The sequence below is a fragment of the Amblyomma mixtum genome, chromosome 3 (genome assembly GCF_055824585.1).
Source record: "Amblyomma mixtum isolate Tamu chromosome 3, ASM5582458v1, whole genome shotgun sequence".
Taxonomy (NCBI): Eukaryota; Metazoa; Arthropoda; class Arachnida; order Ixodida; family Ixodidae; genus Amblyomma; species Amblyomma mixtum.
In genome coordinates, this window is record NC_143014.1 from 141,306,348 (window position 1) to 141,326,389 (window position 20,042).

The 20,042-nt window shown below is 47.6% G+C and overlaps 1 long non-coding RNA gene and 1 pseudogene across 2 annotated transcripts in view; one reads left to right on the forward strand and one right to left on the reverse strand.

The window, feature by feature from the left end:
• Positions 1-4,428: 4,428 nt before the first annotated feature.
• LOC149352180 (U1 spliceosomal RNA) lies at positions 4,429-4,576 on the reverse strand (annotated as a pseudogene).
• Positions 4,577-11,798: 7,222 nt separating this feature from the next.
• LOC149352181 (uncharacterized) overlaps positions 11,799-20,042 on the forward strand; it is a 55,503-nt gene continuing 47,259 nt past the window's right edge. For both annotated transcript variants that reach the window (XR_016289522.1, XR_016289523.1), the window contains exon 1: positions 11,799-11,993. This is a non-coding gene — a long non-coding RNA (uncharacterized LOC149352181). The remainder of the gene's footprint in view (positions 11,994-20,042) is intronic.

A 20,042-nucleotide genomic window follows, 5' to 3' on the forward strand; every position in this document is an offset into this window, starting at 1 on the left:
TGTCAACAATTAAATGCCAGCCCCAACGTTCACTCACGCTGCGCTTACATCTCATTGGTGTGTAAGAAGCCCGAATTTTTACTCCTTTATATTGTTACCGCGAGAGGACGATGACGAGCTACTGTGTGGAGAACGAGCAGCGAGCTTCGTCAACCTCTTTGTGCGCCCTATTCAGGAACCACGGAACCTCGTCGTCGGCTTCTCACAATAACAATGTCAACTGCAGCGGCAAGTGCGCTAATATACGACACCACTTGTTGCGTTCGATGACCTGCGCAGCGGAATCTCTGCTCACGGCCCAAATACACAGCTTTCAACAATCCCCATCTCACCGCACTAGCTCACACCCATAACACACCGAATCCGACATCTAATATAAAACATTACTACGAACGGAAGCACTTCAAAGAATTTTCCTTGTGACAACAGCTCAAAAGTGGAGACTTCCCGAATCAGACGCCGCTCACTTTAAAGCCGCTGAGTACGTCGATCAATGCCGAGTTGCCGCTAGCCGAGGCTGCTCGGAATAATCGACGCCGCACTGAATTCTATCACCACACAATTAATGATTCATTGTATGCCGCATGCAAAAGAGTCACTGAACGCCCGAGAACAGCACTTCGCAATCACGTCCGTCGCCAATACACTACACTGCTTTTTCCCTTCGAAACAAGTAAGCAGCGCAAGTAAATAGCGCAGTGTTTTTCAAAGTAGGCATTAGAGTTTGACAGTTTCGACTTTCTACCTAATGATAATTATAAGAAAAATAAAAAAGAAATGAAAAAAAAACAGCCAAGCCGGGAGTCGAACCAAAGGCCCTTTGTAAAATGAACACACAGGCGCGCGCTTCGTACCACTCAGCAACGACGCGAGGCGGACGGATACATTTTGCTTGTTTTTTGCAGCGGACTACTTTCGTACCTTTGGCAGCGTTGACAGCTATGTATGAAACGGAGTATAGGCAGGCAGACACAATCTTTCTCTTGTTATTTCGTGCCTGCCTGCACAACTACTTGCAGCGCTAAATTGGAAAAAAAAAAAAAAAAAAAAAAACGGACAATACCATAGAAACACCCGATTTTCAGTGGATGTTGTGCTCAGAAGTGCACGGGATGAATTACAGCGAATTGCTGAGGAAAAGGTTAAGCAAAGTGCAAAAAGCTGGTGATCGAAAGTGTAAAACAAAGCCATCACGAATGCAACGTTAGGAGCGAAGAAGTCTGGGGAACGTATGTAGGAAAATATTGCCAGTGCAAATGTGCTGCCGCACTCTTCCTAACGAAGTCAGAATAAGCACTTGACGCAAAGAAATGCAGCGAGGCAGACCTGGTGCACCTAGCATATTAAAGATTTCAGAAATCCAAATGTCAGATTAGCATTAAAAAGTCAGCTGTAATGAAGAGGCATTGCAACGCATGCTAAGGGAGTATAATATGACAGCTGCTGTGTATCGAGAACAACACTTAACGACCTGTTTGCTCTCGACCAGCATTTTTTGGAGTTTATATATATCCTGCTGCCTCAGTATTAGTGCAGCATTAGTCTATAGTTTAATCACTCGGTACTATTGATTGGCTGAGTTTGGGTTGGCGGCTGTGGACTTGGCGGCGAGGCCCGTGATTCTTTTACCGTTATGCGAGCATTTGTGAAGAAAGGTTTTTCACAGCAGTTTTCGGCGCAAACAGCATTACCTGAAAAATGACAGGCTCACCTGCCATTGCGTGCCAGAAAGAAAACCACTACGTGCACACCTGCTGCTCAAAGATTGGATGGGAGGCGAGAGAAGTACTTTCGAGAATGAGCCACCTGTGATGGTGCGGTCAGGGTGGGCCTGGAAAAAGGGGCACTTACAGGAGCAGGGTGCGGCACAAGCATTGCTGTGCTACCTCCCATCAAGAGTGCCCGGAAACTCGGGGAATTTTTTCTTTCTTTCAAGGTTGTATTTTTATAAGCGAAAGCACAACGTGCCCACACAAAAGAATCATTGTGTGTTCCGGAACGAATGGTATAGTTTTGTACCAAAGAAATCACGAGTCCTAAGGGAGCGATACGGTAGATTTAGGATTTTAACATTTTTAATATTTTTTTTAAGCATGAAATGCTTTTAGCTCCCGTTGTCGGCAGTGTGGTGACGTCACGCCGAGACCGAGAGCCAACATCCGGGCACTGAATTCCACACATCCGGGAGCTGAAACGAGAGCATCCGGGCACCGTACGAGATTTAACGAGACTCTCTAAGCCCTCCTACAGGACCGGCATACGAGTACAAGCGCCGGTAGCTTCGCGTCGAACGGGTGGTGGCGTTCCTCCCTTCCTGAACGGTGCGGTTCGGGTGTCCACCGAGATGACAGAGAATCGGCCTTTTTCATTTTCCTGTGCTGCCACCTCGCGTACAACGCTGGAAGCTCACTGGAAGGGTACTGCGCGCCCAACCCGGCCGGACTGAGTGCCACTGCGGGGCACGTTTTGTTGGAATCCGTCGACGATGGCGTGTCCTGGGCAGCACCTGGTATCTGGAGAATTTCTACGGCTGACTGATGGCCGGGTGCGAAGTCCGAGGCAGGCTGCTGTGCCCACTGAAGAGCAAATTCTTCAGTATCTCCGATCATCCGGCATGCGATGCGATCGCCAGCTAAGCAAGGGACGCCGCTTCAAAGATGAAGGCTACATTCGGAACGTAATGTTCAATGGAATACCCCCATCATTTCCAATTTATTGGTGGTAGTGCTGTTTAACTTTATCAAAACGTGCCGCAGCTTAGTTGCATGGAGGCCTATCCGCATACAGTCGCGATATTGAATGTGCAAACTCGTATGTGCTTGCTGGTGTGCGATTCCAGTTTGCAGTGTTTTAATGTAGGAACAGATGAAATACCCACATTTTTGCCTCGAGTGTCCTCTATTTTTTCTTCCGTTCCACCATCCGCCCGTCCGTAGGGGTCCGTACGGATCTGCGTGCTGCAAAACTTTTGGAGATAACTTAAATATATCCGATTCACTTTTTGCCCTACCGGGATACAAACCTAACGCCATTTTTGGTGACGAACTGGAAGCGTGTGAGGCTACCGCCGCAGTGCGCCTTTGCTTGTTTCTTGAAAAACAGTTGCCAGCGATGAGCGCATGACATGGTATTATACGTGGATTTGAACGTCTGACACATATGAGCTGTGTGGAACGCTTCAGTGGAGGGCTCCGTATTAATATATGCGACTTGGACTTATTTCACGTGCATTTACATACACAGCACACTAGTGCTTTTGTATTTCGCCCCCACTGAAATGCGGCTGTCGTGGTGTGCATCGAAACCGCGATCTTGAGATCAGCGACCGGAGTCTGGGTGCCGCGGTGCCGAGGCCTTCCTGCCCACGAATAAAAGATTTCTTGATAGACTGCAGACGCATTTAACCGCGGTACCACGTCCGTACCTGTCACAAAGTGATTCCCGCTCAGTTTTGACGTTCTTGACGGTGCCCAAGGGCGGCCACGATCGTCGAGCCGGCGAACAGCTTCTATCCACGCTTCGCGTCGAAGGCACCCCCGGGAAGCGTTCGGAGAGCGAAAAAATTCGACTTTGCTTCCCTTTACATATTGGGCATTGCAGCCGTATGCAACACATGTCGTAAGCATCGCCAAATGCGTCGTGCTGAGCGCCCGAAGGCTGCAGCAAAGCACCCCGCCGCGTAGGAAGCCGGTTTGTTTACACTTCCAGTATGTTTCGCGACATCGCCGCCAGGGGATGGGCGCATGTGCAGTCGCGTCGTGAAAAAGGCGGATTACTGCGCCATTTCCTTTCCTCAAAAAGCCTTGAATTCAAAGGGCAAGGCATCGCGCTGAACGGGTGGTGGCGTTCCGTGGACTGCCTGGAAGCGCTACAACACGCTGTCGCGTTCCACTCCTAAAGGCGAAGCTTAAGCGTCATTAATTAGCACATAATTAGTATTTAGTCATTAATCAGTAACTAGTCACTAATTAGTAATTTGTCATTACTTCGTCATCAATTATGTGTGACGTAATTCAGTGGTGACGTCACCAGTGTCACATAGGCAAAGTGGTGCGGAAAACGCTTTCGCCTCTACGCACTTTAGACAGTTTCGAACGCGCTGCATATACATTCTTGTCAGGCCTGCGTCTCGTCGTGTCCGCGTACGCTTCTGCATCCTTAAGCCGAGCAATGGAGACTGGTTAAAGGAGAGGTAGGAAGCGTCTTGCGGAAAGCCCCTGCCGACAACGCCATGCTTATCAATGTGTTATGCCCGTAAACATTTCATGCTTACCTACTCTCGGTTACGGGAGAAGCGGAGATTTTACTTTCTCCTTTCCAAGCTCCCGCAGCTCCATTGTTTTCGCAGCTTAAATGGTGCGAAACGCAGGAACGGGCAGCTGCGCTGTGAAAGCTTATTCAATTCTGATTTTTGCATTTCAGTAAGGTAGGGGGCCGCGCGAACGCAGCCCCCACTACCAAAAATTACATGCCTCATCTGCCTCGATTGAAGCAGTGGCAGGCGTCAGCGTGGGCCCAGTGCAATGCCCACGCCTCTTCCATCATGACCAAGGAAGCCTCAGCACCAGGTAAAAATGCCGACCAGCTCCAATGCCCGGCAAGCCCATTAACTGCGACCACCATATTGTTGCCAGTGAGTTCTTTATTATAAGTAAATATTAAACCCGACAACAAAAACTTTAAGCACCAATTTCAAGCTCTTTAGGTATTAAAAGTCCTTTACCGTTGGAAATTTAATTACTGCGCTGCTTGCGGAGTTTCAAACAGAAATTAAGTCGTTTAAACGTACCTGAAAGACTTTAATATGTCTCCATTCTTCCAGCGCCACCTTTCATCCATTTGTCTTCTTCCTCCTTTCTTTATATTTTTTGTTCGGTTAAAAATGGAACGGTAATAAAAGAAGCCAAAGCTGGCCCCTCTACTAATCGCACAGCCATCGCGAAAAGCGTCAGCGGCGGCTGCACCTTTTTATTTAATGACTTGTAATTAAGTCATCTCTTCTATTAGATCATATATGTGTGATATCTTCGAAACCATGATTAAAAACTAACAGAAAATATTGATTCAGAGAGAGAGAGAGAAAAAACTTTATTTGAAGAGGAATTCGGGGCACGCCCCAGGGTCCCTGCACGACCCCACTGCACTCAAGTGTTTATGTTCCGAAGGTCCATAACACTGGCAGCACGGCCGGTGGCGATGGTCTGCACGGCCGGGTCCTCCGAGCGCAGCAGGGACTCCCAGTCCTCCCAGGTCTTGAGGATCTCTGGGTCCCGCGGGGGAGGGTCCGCCGAGCAGAGGGAAAGGATGCCAACCTTCTAGCGTTAGCAATATTTTAGCTTTCCGGAAAACCCTTCAGGCTGTTACCTTGAGCACGAACTTTTTCCCCATTTCTGATCGTGTTCTTCTGGCGTTCAAGCAAGAAATTCTGGTTCTGTAAGCAGAGTTTCTTTTTGCAGAATATTCTATGTATATCAAAGATATGAGAACTCGTAATTTTGGGAGTTTTTGAGTCCGAAATAGCCAGAACAATGATCAAAATTTTGTCTCACCAGTTTACAGCGCCAATATAAAAAATAAAGAAATGCAGAACTGCAAAAACGTACTGCACTGCAGTATTCTGATATAATAAAGGAAATAATAATATATTCAATATTTTACTGTCATGACCAGTGTGCAAACGCAGCTTCTGCTTATGCATCTTTTAGCTTGTGCTGACTATGGATACAAATTATATGATGCTTATTCACAAAATTAAAAAAAGAAAGTCAACGTCGTTTTTTTTTATTTCAACCTAAAAAATTCAAGAAATTACTGATTCCCACATTTTTGCCAACTTTGGACTTGCTCTAAATAGAAGCTATTTCTTGAAAGCCATAAGCGATTTCAAGATATTGCGCCTTTTCATGGGCCGAAGAAATGATACTGATAGTGATACTCGAAATGGAATTAACACCGGAGCGGGGCTATAAGTATGAGAGTTTCTTTAGACTAAGGTTAGCGTTTTTGCAGGTGTAACTGTATGCGCAGCTTTCCCTGTGTTTTGTAATTAAAATTGTGTTATTCTTAAAGGACATTGAGGACAAGTTGAAGTTAGCCTGTGTCGATAAATTACTGTATTCTAACGACAAAGATGCTACTTTAACTTGAAACAAAGCTTTTATAAGCTATAAATGGCCAAAAAATGTGTAATACAAGTGTCGCCATCGCCGGCCGATTTCGCAACTTATCTCTATGCGTCGACACAATCTTGACGCGGATTTCATAGGCTAGGCCACACCACCGCTTATTTCACCAGTGATCACGGAGTCATTTTTTATGCCGACGTAATAAGCTTGAATCGAGTAGCGTGAAATTTTTCTGACAATAAATGAGTCTTCTATTGCCGGGAAAACATCAGCATACCCTGAAAGAACCACAGAATCAAATTTTGCTAAGAACAAAAATCGGATGGAATTCTCCTCACGGTTCATTTAATGTAATGCCATAACGGGTTTCCACGTTCATCTGCTGCGCGGCGAGAATGAGATTCAAGTAGACTTACACCTTTTGAGCTGGACAGCGGGATTTCTGGAAAATGGCCATCTAAGACCATGCGGCCCTATCGAGACTGTTCTACTTCGTCCAAGGACTAGGCACTGCCCTAGCGAAGGAGGTGGGAGCAGCAGTAGAGCTATATTGTCACTTCTTTGCGCAAGGAAAGCCGAAAAACTATAGATTTTTTTTTTGTCTTTCCAAAATACTGAATTCACGTGGGCTGAAATAAGGGCTAGCGTGTGAAAAGCCCCAATGCAGTTCTTTTTTTTTTTTTTAAGCGTCGATTCTTGCAGTGCTAATCAAAAACTTTACGATCGCGTGCACGGCGGTCGCCTTATCTTGTACCGCAATTATATTTCACAACAAAATCCCACACTTTATCTAACGTAGAGTGCCCTGTGCGGGTACTTTTTTTCTGCCCCGCTCGTCTATTTCAATGGAAGCGGGAAAACAAAAAGAAGAGTTTCGAGAGTTATCGTCCTTCTCCGGCAAGAAGATACCTCCTTCCCCCGCATGTGCGCTCCCACTCCCAGGCTGGCCTGCCCCACACGAGCGCATAGGGCACCTTATCGAGAGAGATAGATCACGACTTGGCGCAACTGCATAACATTCTCACTGGGCGGACGGTGAAAGCAGAGTTTTTGCTCACGACACATTACGCTCACTTCATTCGCTGTGTTTAAAAAATTCGCCACGCTGATTTCTCTGCTTTAAAACTAGAGTGATCAAATGTTCTAAAAACGTCGATGCAAAGCGCTGCAGTTTACATGCGGACGCCTGAAGCGAGTGGGATTATCTATTCCATGGCTGCACTCAAGGTACCTACAGCAAATTTCTGTCGCTGGCGCGACATAATATGAAACTATGGCAGCGAGAATTAAGTGCTATTATTACTTCTAGCACTGAGAAATATTTCCTGGTCTCGAAATTTATCCCTGCCATAGCACTATCTTTTTTTTTTTTTTAATTTAGGGAGCCACGCTGCCGGGCGCATTTGCCGGGTCCAATGTTTTCCGCAGGACCACCGGCTAGTCTCCAACAGCCTCCATTACAAGCGCACGTAAAGTCCGTTGTTCCCTGTCACGTGCAGCAGCGCGGAGCGGGGCTAGGCCGGCAGATTTAGACTCGCGTTCCGAATAAAGCGTCAGCCGCGTCTCATTTGAAGCTGGACCGACACGAAAGCATATAAGAAGCCCGGACGATGCATGAAAGCGGAGCTTAATGTGCACAGCGCTCCTTAGGCTCGTAGGAGCTCCATATTTTCTTCCTCCCCGAACCTTAAAGCCGAGACATCTGATTAGCTGCCCCTTCATCTCTGTGAGCCGGCCCGGCAAAAGGGCGCAGCAGCTGTTTCTAATTGCGAGCCACGAGGAAGCACTCGAAGCCGCGCTTGGCTGCAGGTCGGCCGGAGACTTTTCTTGGGTAGGCTTACCAGATGGCGGAAGTGACGTCAGAAATTGGTCTTGCATGAGCTCCCACTCGTCGAAGAAACTTTTGCAAAGTGCTTCTCAGTCGCCGACTGCTGCACTGAGCATTGCGCCCGAGTTCAGGAATATCGGCTAGCGTTGCACATACGCATTGTTTTGGGGCAAGTATATTTTGCTAAAAGATTTCGCAAACCTTCATGCAAACAAGCACGCTTCGGCTTCGCTGCAGTGCACCAAGGACATGATGTTTTAGAAGTGAATAGGCATGGGCGTGTTGGTATATATCGTAACTAAAGAAACGCAGCGCAGGAACAAAAAGAAGACGACGGCGACGACGAGACAGGACAAGAGCTAACTTTCAACATAGCGTTTATTGCGGAAAGGAACATATACCCTTCTGAATCAGCGGAAGAGAAAAATAACAAAAAAAAACACGTAAAAGTTGCAGACAAACAGCCAAGCCACGTGCTAAGCCAAGAAATCAAGCTCGAGATCTTTCCTTGAGCGCCGAAGCGCTTGTCATGTCTCGTCGTCGTCGTCTTGTTGTTCCTGCGCTATGATTCTTTAGTTACGATGAAGTTTTAAAAACGCTTGCGTAGCCCTCAGGGTTTTCTCTCACCGAATAACATTGATCAGAGCTTAGATAACTGCAAGATTCCTTTCTTCCCGTTTCTTATTATTTTTTTTTCTGACATCATTCGCAGCACAGGTGGTTCAGCGTCGAGAACGGCATCGCATGGGATGTACAACTACCGGCGGTTTGCATGCAAGAAGCAGCAAAGAAATACGATTATAATCATCGAATCCTTATTCGGCAGCCATACACCATTCAGTAGCACTTCCTGAGCCAAAAAACCAAGCGCGATGAAAATGAAATTCTGACATTGGTGGAACACAGGCTGGCTTGGTCAACTGCATGTACCAGATTTCCTCGCTTTACTTGTGGACCATTAGACATTAAGAAAGTTTGGTTTCGTTTAGTTTGGTTTGGTTTGGTTTTAGCGTGCCAAAGAGACTCCAGCTATGAGGGACGCCGTAGTGCAGGGCTCCGTATAATTTCGACCACCTGGGGTTCTTTAACGAGCACTGACATAGCACAGTACACAGACCTCTAACATTTCGCCTCCATCGAAATTCGGCCGGGATCGAACCCGCGTCTTCCGGGTCAGAAGCCAAGCGCTACAACCGCCGAGCCACCTTGGCGCCTAGGCATATAGAGAAAGGGCTCACCGCAGCTCATACACCGATGTTATCGTTCGCGTTGGACAGCTACAACTCGCCGGTCACACCAAAGGCGTGCACAAATGTGGTCGTAGCGGATTATGTGCGAGCAACATGTGGAAAGAATAATTTATTTAACCTCGTAAACAGCCTCGTGGTTTTTAAGACCTAGATCGCCTCACTTCATGGCGGTACCTTTATGAACGACTTTCGCCAGGGCTAACTCCGTCGTCAACATCATCATTGGCGCAGTATAATTGTGCAGCATGACTACTACTGAAGTAAATGAAGTAAATGAAGTAAATGTGCACGTGTGTAAAATTAATTTCGCATTGCCTATTCCGCTGCAGTAATGCCTTTGAGTCGCTAAATCACGACGCGATGGCTTCCTGCGGGGTACGTTTACGCTATTTTATTGTTTCCTGCAGTGTGTCCGCTTCTGCGTATATTGTCGCTGCCGTCGCTTACGTTCAGGACCCTGCTGTCGCTTGCACACTCACCTCTAACATGGGCACCAAGCGCTCCGTGGCATACCAAGGTATGTCACAACGACGGTCTGCTAACGCCAGTGAGGGCGTGAGGGTGGGAGTGAGGACGGACGCGAGGGGCTATAGCGTCTTAACGATTTGTTGGAGAGCGTCGGGCTCCGCACAAGGCTACAGGCGTCCCTCTAGCCACTGTGGATGAAAAAAGAACAGCTAAAGACTGAATTTTAAATTTTACTGCTTAACACCGGTATCTTGTTAAGTGAAAGCGAGGTTACATTTAAAGAACTGTTAGGGGTCTTAGGCAACAATATGTCGCCAAGAAATAAAACAATAAAACAAGAAACAATAGGGGCCAAGTCAGCCACTAAGTCATATTAAAAAAATTATTCACTTTCATCAAAGGCGTTATATAAAGCAAACCGGGAGCGTGGTCTCCACAGCAAGTCTATCTGCCTGCTTGCTTTAAATATGCTAGTGCAGTCTAAAAGACTTCTATTCTGAGTTTTCTGCCATCGTGCCCTTCATTCTTCATGTAACAGAGTTTGTGACGGGTTATAAGCTTGTTCACACGTCTAAGACTTTCCAGCAGTGTTAGATATGCTTGCAGTTCATCTACGCACGCGGTTTGAATGATAGACACCTACAAGGCAACCAAAGAAGCTACTGCAATGAGAAAATTCTCGTACTCAAAAGCCATTCGCAGTGTTAATTTGGTTGGTTTGGTTTAGTCGGGTTTAACGTCCCGAAGCAACTCAGGCTATGAGGGACGCCGTAGTGAAGGGCTCCGGAAATTTCGACCACCTGGGGTTCTTTAACGTGCACTGACATCGCACCGCACACGGGCTTCTAGAATTTCGCCTTCATCGAAATTCGACCGCTGTGGCCGGGATCGAACCCACGTCTTTCGGGCCAGCAGCCGAGCGCCGTAAAACCCTGAGCCGCCGCGGCGGAGTCAGTGTTAATTTCCGATTAAGAGACCAAAATTTTACATGTTAACCTAACATTCGCCGAATAAGATATGGCCAAAGTCGTAAGACCTTACAGAAGGAGACGCGGAAGCCTAGGTCACCAAAAACTCGCACCTAGCGGGGCCTAGTGGCTTGAACACCCGCCTCGCATGTGGGATGTGCAGGGTTACTTCCCCAGTGGCGCCGGGCACCCATTGGTGATACAACGGGTATCCCGATACTCGGCATCATTGGGGTGAAATGCTTGGGAAATGGTCCTCTGACCCTCTGACCTCATATCGGGTGAACGAAAACAACTTGTGCCATGGCGCTTGGCCACAGGCGCCCTTGCGGCAAAAAAATAGTAATAATAATAATTATCATCGTCATCACCTCGCACCTAGCCGCAAAGTCGACGTCATGTTAAGGATGAGATCGACTACACGAAGTCCTATCAAGTTCCCATAGCAGTCTTCAGCACTTGCCACCAGCAGCCGCCTATTTTCTCAAGCTCATTGATCGCTAAGTAGCGTGAAATTTCGCTTCACTGGCAGACCACACATAGAGCAGAGCTTTTCAGCTTTTCTCATATTTTGTAAGAAACATCCTGTCGAGTCACCACTTCGTCTTTCTTCATCCGTCCCATTATTCTTGTTTTCTGCAAGTCGGGACGAAGTTGATACCACCCGCATCCCCGCTCATCACCTGTCTCTCATTTGTGGCTACTCGGCGCAGTCACTGCTCGCGGTAAGCGCCGTCTCCGGATAGACACGGCGCCTGAGCGCGTGCACCCAGCCTAGAGCGCGCGCTCGGCGAGCGTGCCCGTCTCGAGTGGGCGCCTTGGCGGCGGCGGCAGCCGATCGAGACCAAGGGAAGCTGCGGTCGGCACCGAAGCAAGCAGCCGTGGCACGTCTTCGGTGGGGCAGAAACCCGCGGGAAGCCGTCAGCCGGCCCAAGGTTGGTTCCGCTGTCCGCACCATTAATCGAGGCGAACGCTGTTCATCCGCCGCCTCTTGCCCGCGCCGCCGCTGACAAGCTCCGATGCGGCGCTGGGCAACCGTAAAGCCATGTCCAGAGGATGCACCGCTGCTCAGGCACGTCGCCCGGCGAACCGCTGGCTGAGTCGTTCCACGGCTCCGCACACGTGGCTTCGCTTGCAAGGGGCCCGGCGCGCTCCTTGTCCAAGGGGCTCTCGCGGCAGTCTTGCTCCTCGGTGCCTCCCGGGCGCTGGGCATGTGCGCTCGCGAGTCCCTGCTCGCCGGCCGCGTCACGAGCGCGGATGGCGCTGCGGTATGAGACACGTGCCATGGATTAATCTCAAGACAGATCCGTTGACGAGGATATTGCTGCCGTCTAGTCACCAGCCAGTCGCAACGGTAAGATATGACGAGAAACGCTGCACTGGGTGTAAAACTGTGCTGAGGTTTTGAAAGAAGACCGAAGCAGCGGTGATTAAATGGAAGGAACAAAGTGCGCCTTGTTCCATTCATTTTTTCACTGGAGTGCCTGTCTTCAGTAAGCACTCGATGATGCGCTTTTCTGAGCGATCTGGTGAGGGTTAGACCAAAATGCGCACTTTTTCCCGCATGAGCCTGTACACACCTGCGTTCCCCTTGCCAGAAACAGTGATAAATGTGTAAATGTTCTGTGTCGGCAAACTCCAGAGCTTGATGCCTCGTCATTATATCTCTAGCCGAGATTAGTGGCCGATTTATTAAGTAAAAAGGGGATTCGCTCCAGAAGAACACTGTTGTTCCTGACTGCGTGGGAGCAATCTACAGAATGTTTCGACAAAGTTTGTCTTCTGCAATCGGATAAAGATACGCATGTGGTGCTGCTGCTCCTGAATGTACGAGTACCGTCTACCCTTTTTCTGTGACGTGGTGGTTTCGGGAAAGGGAAACATTTGTATTGCGTTCTGATCTCAACAGATGGCGCACCACAGCCGACTAAGACCCACGCAAAACGAAGGTAACCTGAGTGTATCCACGGTAGACGTCAGTTAAATACGGATGCACGATTCGTGCTTAAAATGTATGAAAGCGACGACAAAATGCGGATCGCAGAAGACAAATTCATTATAACCCGAAAGCAATTGAAAATTTGTATTTGAAAGGAGGATGAATTCCAAAGCAGTACTTGTCAAGGTTAAGAATAATGTTAAAAAAGTAGAACAAAATACAAAAAAACACTGATTCCAGTAGCATCCGCTACCACCCTGTTTTAAAGTATGTACAGATCAATTTAAGCGCGAACTTGGAACAGAATACAGGCGCCAAGGTAGGGAGCATTATTGCAAACTTCGCAACAAAATGCAACGGCATTCAAGGCTCTCATTTCTGTAACTTTTTTCTTTTTTTTTCAGAAAATCAATTCATAGTGAAGGTTAAAACCAGCTTCTCAGTTAAAATACTAATATGTAGTCTACGTCTCGGCATGGCTTACAAAAGGGTTTTCCGCTGAAAATAAAAAGATCAAAGAGAAAAATGCACTCACCTGAGAATTAAGCAGATGACACTTTTTTTTTCCTTCGTTTGCGTGTCTAAAGCAGGCTTCTCGTCGTAAGGACCTCCTACAGAAGTGAAAAGGGTTAGAAAGAAGGCCACTGTCTTTGCACAAAATCTCGGGTGCTTGGCTCACATCCATGTTAGAGGAGCCATGCTGCACGCGCGTTATTCCTTCTTCTTGAAAAATCTGCCATCCAAGACAGCTGCTGGCCTTGGCATAGTTCAATGATAGTTTGCTGTTTGGTCTCCATTTCCTGCATGTCTGTTCATCATGTGCGCATCCTGCGTTTTGAGTGCTGAGATGTTCTCAGGGTCTCCGCTCTCAGTGTGGTGCCTGAGTGGCGTGTTTACGGTGCTAGCTCAGTGCATTTCCGGCGTTTCCAGCGTTTCCGCTCTTGACTTGCTCACAGCCGCCTTAGCGGCCTGACGATCTTAGTGGCAGTGTTAGTGCATTTGACTTGGGAGAGATAAACTGGAGATTTGGTGAAAATTGTGGTGGTAGAGCTACTGTATCTTTTTAAATAGAAGCAAAGCAATGAGAAGTGGCCGGCGCCTTCTAATCTCGCAATATCTCGCATTACACCGCTAAGCAAGTTTGAGAAAGGAATGCTACCTGCAAAGTTTTAAGGTTCTCACAAGATTTACCGTTGCTCTAGCCGGCACAATAACCGTGTTTAATATGCCAGAATACAGCGTAATGCCACCCGGCTTCTGAGAAACGAAGGAATCATAGACAATAGAGAATCTTTAATGTTTAGATACAGGCAAGACGAAGCTAGACATACGCAAGATGAGTCCACAGCAAGTGAAAACGTGATCTAGAAAGTGCTTAATTGGTGGAATGAAAACTGCCCTGAACGACCGACTTCCATAACTCACTGACTGACACTCTTGGCCTTGTAGACACACAGTTCACATGATCTGGTTGTGTTTGCTTCTCCGTTAATTAGATGGAACGAAAGTTTGCATTTCAATTTCTGTAGTTATCAGAATTGCAATACTATCCAATTCACTTCATGGACGTGGATAATGGCCGGCTTTTCCTTCTCCTAATGCACAATTAATTGAGCCCGTTTCAGCTATTACAATGGATGGTTAAAGTGACTTGAGCGCCAGGCCCCAAGAACCTCTACTATAGCCATGAACAGTAAAACATGAACCATGGAGATTGGTACTTTGTTGGAGCATGGTGACGACAACAGGACCACGCAATGCGCCCTTGACGTTAAATGTCTCCTGCTTGCAAAAGTGGTCACTCTAAAATCAGGAGCTGCGATTACAAAACAACTAGAGTGGGAAAATTTCGTGCGAGGAAAATTCGACGATGTAAGTAGTAAATCGAAGAGACTTCGTAAGAACCCTCGAAGTGCCACATCAGCCGCTGTGATCAGGTGCACAATGCAGTCGACGGGCAATATGAAAAGGCAACCCCTTTAGATGTCCGAAAACGTGCACGTGTCAGTTTGTAAAGTCAAAATCATCGCACAAACTACGAATAAGAGGGAGTACTTAGAGCAGTACCATACATTCTCATACGATGCGATGAAGCTTGCGGCGGTGCAGTTAGATACCGTCGATTGCTGCGAGAGGAGTTAGCAGCGGTGTGTTTTAAAAAGTAAACAGGAATATGCGAAGCACACCGGCCTTAGCTTACATCCTAGAGGGCGTTTGAAGTTATTGTCATACCTGGTTTTCTTGAGCCATGACTGGTTGTCTTAGTGTGTGCCATCGTACAGGCAATGAGCTTCTAGGCAATGTTTCGAGCTTGGCGACGTGCGCCCGTTTGAAGAAGATCTGAACTATGTGCTTCGCTAGAAACATGTAACGCTTCCGAAATTTATTGGCTTCTGCTGTGTCAAATATTTGTACTGCACTTTTAGTCCTGTGGTCAGACAGTGGCAGCATTGTTAGGCGCCATTGCGGGTTTCGAGTTCACTTGCAGCCCTGCTGGCCTATGGGAAGACTGGATGCTCTCTGGGTAGTACATGCGGTTCTGTGCATTGTGCTTTGACACAGTGCGCTAAAATGTGTTCCATGTCCGAAATGTAACCAGCGTGGACTATAAGGACTATGGCATAACGTGCCAAGTTTGACTCTTAAGTCGTCTTCGTAAATGTTTTTCTGTTTGTGAGTCGATGAGCAGTAACAGTGCTATAAGGGTTCGACCATATAGTGCAACGAACTTCTTCTCTTTCGATTCTAACTCCACTGCCATGCCAGAATTCGCCGAGCCGAGTGTCCGACAGCCGCGGCGTCGCGGTACGTAAGCTCATGGCTAGGGCGAAAAGAAAAAGATGTAAGAAAACAGCCTTTTTACTATCCCGCCCCGGCCTCAGTATTTGCACGATATTGTTACGTGATGACTATTGTTGCGTGGTGACCCTGCACCTCAACTAAATGTTACTTAATGACTATATGCAATAGAGGTATGTATACCTCGCAGTCTACTGACCTTATAGAAATGGTCTGTAGACTGTCTATAGACTGCTTATAGAATCTTACAAGGGTAGACGTGCAGGCTAGATGGTGAACCATGATTCTTTAAAACAGCGCAAAAGACAGGGACACAGATAGAAAAGACACACACAGCATCAGGCCCCAAGTGGGCAGGTACACAACCCGGAAAACCTGGAGCTTCCCAAGGACGTCACCGAGGTGCTTAGCCTCGGCCCAAAGTTTGCTGTTCAACCGAAGAAGACAGCACCTGAGCTCCTGTCGCTGGTGAGACAGGTTTCCAGCAAGGTTCCAGAAGAAGACAGATCAAGGTCAGCGCTGTGTGTGTCTTTTCTATCTGTGTCCCTGTCTTTTGCGCTGTTTTAAAGATTCTTATAGAATGTATTGCCTTCCTATAGACATTCCCTTTCGTCTCTTCGTAGTCAATAGACTGTCTACTGACGAACGAAAGTCTACTAAAAGTGTACGGCTATAAATCTATGGATGCCCTATAGACTGTCTATAGCATTTGTATTGGCTCTAGACTAGACAATAAGATTTGTCTATAGAGAGTCTATAGACTTTTTAGACAGAAGTCTATGGACAGTCTATATGGATAGTCTATAGACTATGGACAGTCTATAGACTGTCTAAAGTAATTTTTGTAAGGGTAGTCTACTAGACAGAGGATCGATGGCCCGGGACAGGAATATAGAACACAAGCGCGCACAACAGTGTCGTCGTCATTCTAGACACTTTGTCGTCCTCCCAGCACCCGTAGCAATACGTGCGTTGCTGATAAGTGTGCCTGCCTGTTAGATCCCTTTGTCAATACGATTTCAAGTGGTTTTTCAGACAGTCTAGTGCTGAAAAAAATGCTAATGTAATCATATTTTTGCTAACAAACGCTAACTGGGTCGTCATCTCGCCGTCTCAGAGCCACCTGGCACTAGGTTTTGGGTACAGCGAATGTACAGAGTCGATCACACTTGTCTAGAGTGCTCGGACGGCGGGCTGCAGAGCAAATGAACGGACATCTTTTCGCAGCTGCTTTGCTAGCGGTAAGGCACTGGTGCCTGTGCGTTCACGTGTCTATTCAGCTGCTCTCCAGCGCAAGCATTATGAATGAAAGTCAATGCCTGCTTCATAATTTCTCTTCACTCCCCCCGAACAGCACCGTTCCAGCGCTCTAGAGAAGTGTGATCGACTCTGTACGCTTCCGCCTAGATAAGCGCAAACCTGCTATAAAGTGAACGAATAAAACACCAACTGTAAGAACTACTAGTGTCAGATAAGAATCGTTTATTTGGCGGACGTGCGAATGGACCACAGCCGTAATCGTACACGTTAGGGCATGAGAAATGGTTTACGTCGCTGCAAAAGTCACCCACTCGTTGCTTCGAGCAGGGAACAGTGGTTTAATGACGTATTTTCTTACTTATCGAGGCTGCTACACAGCTCTGCGGGCTACTACAAATAGAGTCTGGCAAGATGCTTATAAAGAGAGCTTCTATGCTTCATCTACTTTTTTTTTTCTCATGAACACGAGGTAATTCCTACAGCTCCGCGAAAACATCCCAATAACATCCTAACCCTTAACTTGCGAATGAGCAACTTCCTTGCTACTGGGCTGTTATGCAGGCAGCCATATCGACAGCGAGGCATAAATAGTAGGCAACGATGATATGCGAACCTTTTATAATCATTATGTCTTTAAAATACTTCGCATTCTGCCCAGCTGACTTTCAGTATCTCACTAGAGATGTATAGGGAACCCGAATGTTCGTTCATTGTGTAGCAAACCAGGCTGTATAGGAGGCTGCAGTGCTTGCGCGATCTCGCCGTTCCATTTCGTGTTACGAGTACTGACGCGGCTGTTTTGTGTTTGTAGCGTGAATTTGCGAAAATTTCATGTGCTTTGTTTGGGGTCTTTTCGTGCAGCATTAGTTGTCTCTGTAGATAGGGATGCGTCGACATCTGGGAGCGAACTGAATAGTGCAAGGCACGTGTGTCTTGAATGTTTTTGCTTTGACGGCGTTTTTACACACACCTTGGCTGACGAGTATTGGCTTCGTCATTGTCAGTCACCCATTGGCTACTAGCAGGCGCCCTTCTATCTTACGCTGGACTACCATGACTACCATCGACAAGGCGTGAGCCAGTAACGAGTCATCTTACACGTGTGTACAGCTTCGAGAATTCGGCCTATGATCTGCAGACGCCTGGTATCGCCTTCCATCTCTGCTAACTATTAGTCACACGGTGTACAGAAAGTTAAAGGCGTTATACTGCTCGAAACATGGCTATTTATGCCACGTCAGGCTGTTCCTGAAACTGACAGCCTTGGTCGTCGCTTGCAGCTGTTAGAAAATGTACCAAAACGTTCTACAGCGCCAGTTGTTCAGCCAGACTGTCCCCCCCCCCCTTCCTATTCACGCTTAAAGGTCGCGTATTCATTACCTGCATGAAATGAAGTCATCAAATATAAGGTCGCAAGACCCATGTGTCGCGTGACCCACGGGTGATGTGATCTATTGATTAACTGTCACTGTTACAGTTAAACTCGAAGCTGGACCCCGAACGCAATCCCTTGTCATATTCTCTTTCACATCCCTCTGATACATGCGGCTTACGTTGAAACTCGTCTAATACTAGGCGAACGACTCTTCCATTTTTGTCAACCCCTCAAAAAGCAGCAGTCCACCCATTTGGTATACACCGCACTTAGTGCGGTACGCGATTTAAAGCTGAAAAGCATTGGCGCATTGCCGATTTCAAGGAGATCATGGTCTCCTTCAAATCGGCAACGTACCAATGCACCTGTGCTGACACCGGCTGTCTAGCAACAGAACGGAAAAGAAACGGAGTTCGGTAGAGGCGCAACTGCGCACGCATACACACGTCCCATCTGCGCTGCACACTTCCATGTTATGTACAGCTGGGGGGAGGAGTTTGCGAAGCACGTATACCATGAAGGAGCATTTCCAGGGAGTCGAAGCATGCAGCCACGAATTGAAAAGTAAGCTCGATGCTCATTACTTCGCGCGACCTGCGCGGTGAATACCTCTACGCGCCAGGCCGCTCCTCAAGGCAACGCGAAAGTTAAGCTTTCTCGCGGTCTCCTCGTTCTGACAAATTCTGCGGGCACCTGTCAAAAAAGTTGTCTACACTGGTTTAGTGTTTCGCCGCGAACAAAACTCGAATTTTTGTTGTGCAAAATGCAGCCTTAATAGCTTATTCTGAACTCTTAATTTTTAAACAAAACGTAGAGTTGCGAAAACTTAATATAAGAGTGACGTAAATCAAAAATAGTGTACATAGTGTGTACTGCCGCCCTAACCCCATCCTTTTCCCTCCTTTCTTTCCTTCTCCCTGTCCTCTTCATGTCCTTTTATTCCCGCTAGCCGCAGATCAGGTGCTTCAGGTTTCGATGGCAGATGCCGCGGCTAGCGACATCTGTACCTTCCATTTTTATTTTTTTATTACCAATAAATAGCCACTAACAAGAACAACAACAACACGAATTTGTCACCGCTGACGACACTACAGCATACTTTTTCAAGCTTTTATTTTTCTTGTACAGTTTTTGTCTATGCGCACCTAATAAAAACAAACTTTGTCTGCTGCCTGGCATCACACGGCCTTTACCTCAGCCTCCCAGGCTGTCCTCTCAGCGTGCGCGCTGAGCAAGCGCGCAGCACTATATGTCGATGTTGCAGTGGAAGCCTCGAGCAGAGGCACCAAGCTGGAAGAAAAAAAAATGACTCGCCGGCACGGCAAGTCCGGACATGGTTTAGGTTTATGGGGTTTAACGTCCCAAAGCGACTAAGGCTATGAGAGACGCCGTAGTGGAGGGCTCCGGAAATTTCGACCACCTGGGGTTCTTCAACGTGCACTGACATCGCACAGTACACGGGCCTCGAATTTCTCCTCCAAAGAAATTCAGCCGCCGCGGCCGGGATCGAACCCGCGTCTTTCGGGCCAGCAGCCGAGCACCATAGCCACTGAGCCACCGCGGCTTTTTTCTTTTCTTTATTACACTGAGCCACCGCGGCGGCTAAGTCCAGACATCAGACGCGTGGCATCACACGACAAAGGCGCCGTGTGTCTGAGGAAGATTCGTATCAATCTATTGTCTTGTTATCACCAAGGTGCGGCTCCTAGTCCACCGGATGCCCTGTAGTCCACTCGGGCAAATCTTAACTTGCTTCGCTTCCTCTCACGACAGCCGCGAACGCTAACACAAGCCGGCAGCCTGCCCAAATGAATGGTTCCATCGCTTTGAAAACGCCGGGGTGCATGTGTTTCTTAATGCGGGGATGACGGCTGCGCTTGCTCTGCGTCGCAGCAGCTGGCGCACTCTGTGCGCGGCCGTGCACTGCGTGGCGTGCACACACATGCTCACACGCGAGCCATTACCTCTGCACGCCACATATGTCGCCTGCCGCTAGCTTACGGTGCAGCTCCACATAACAGTGCATCTCG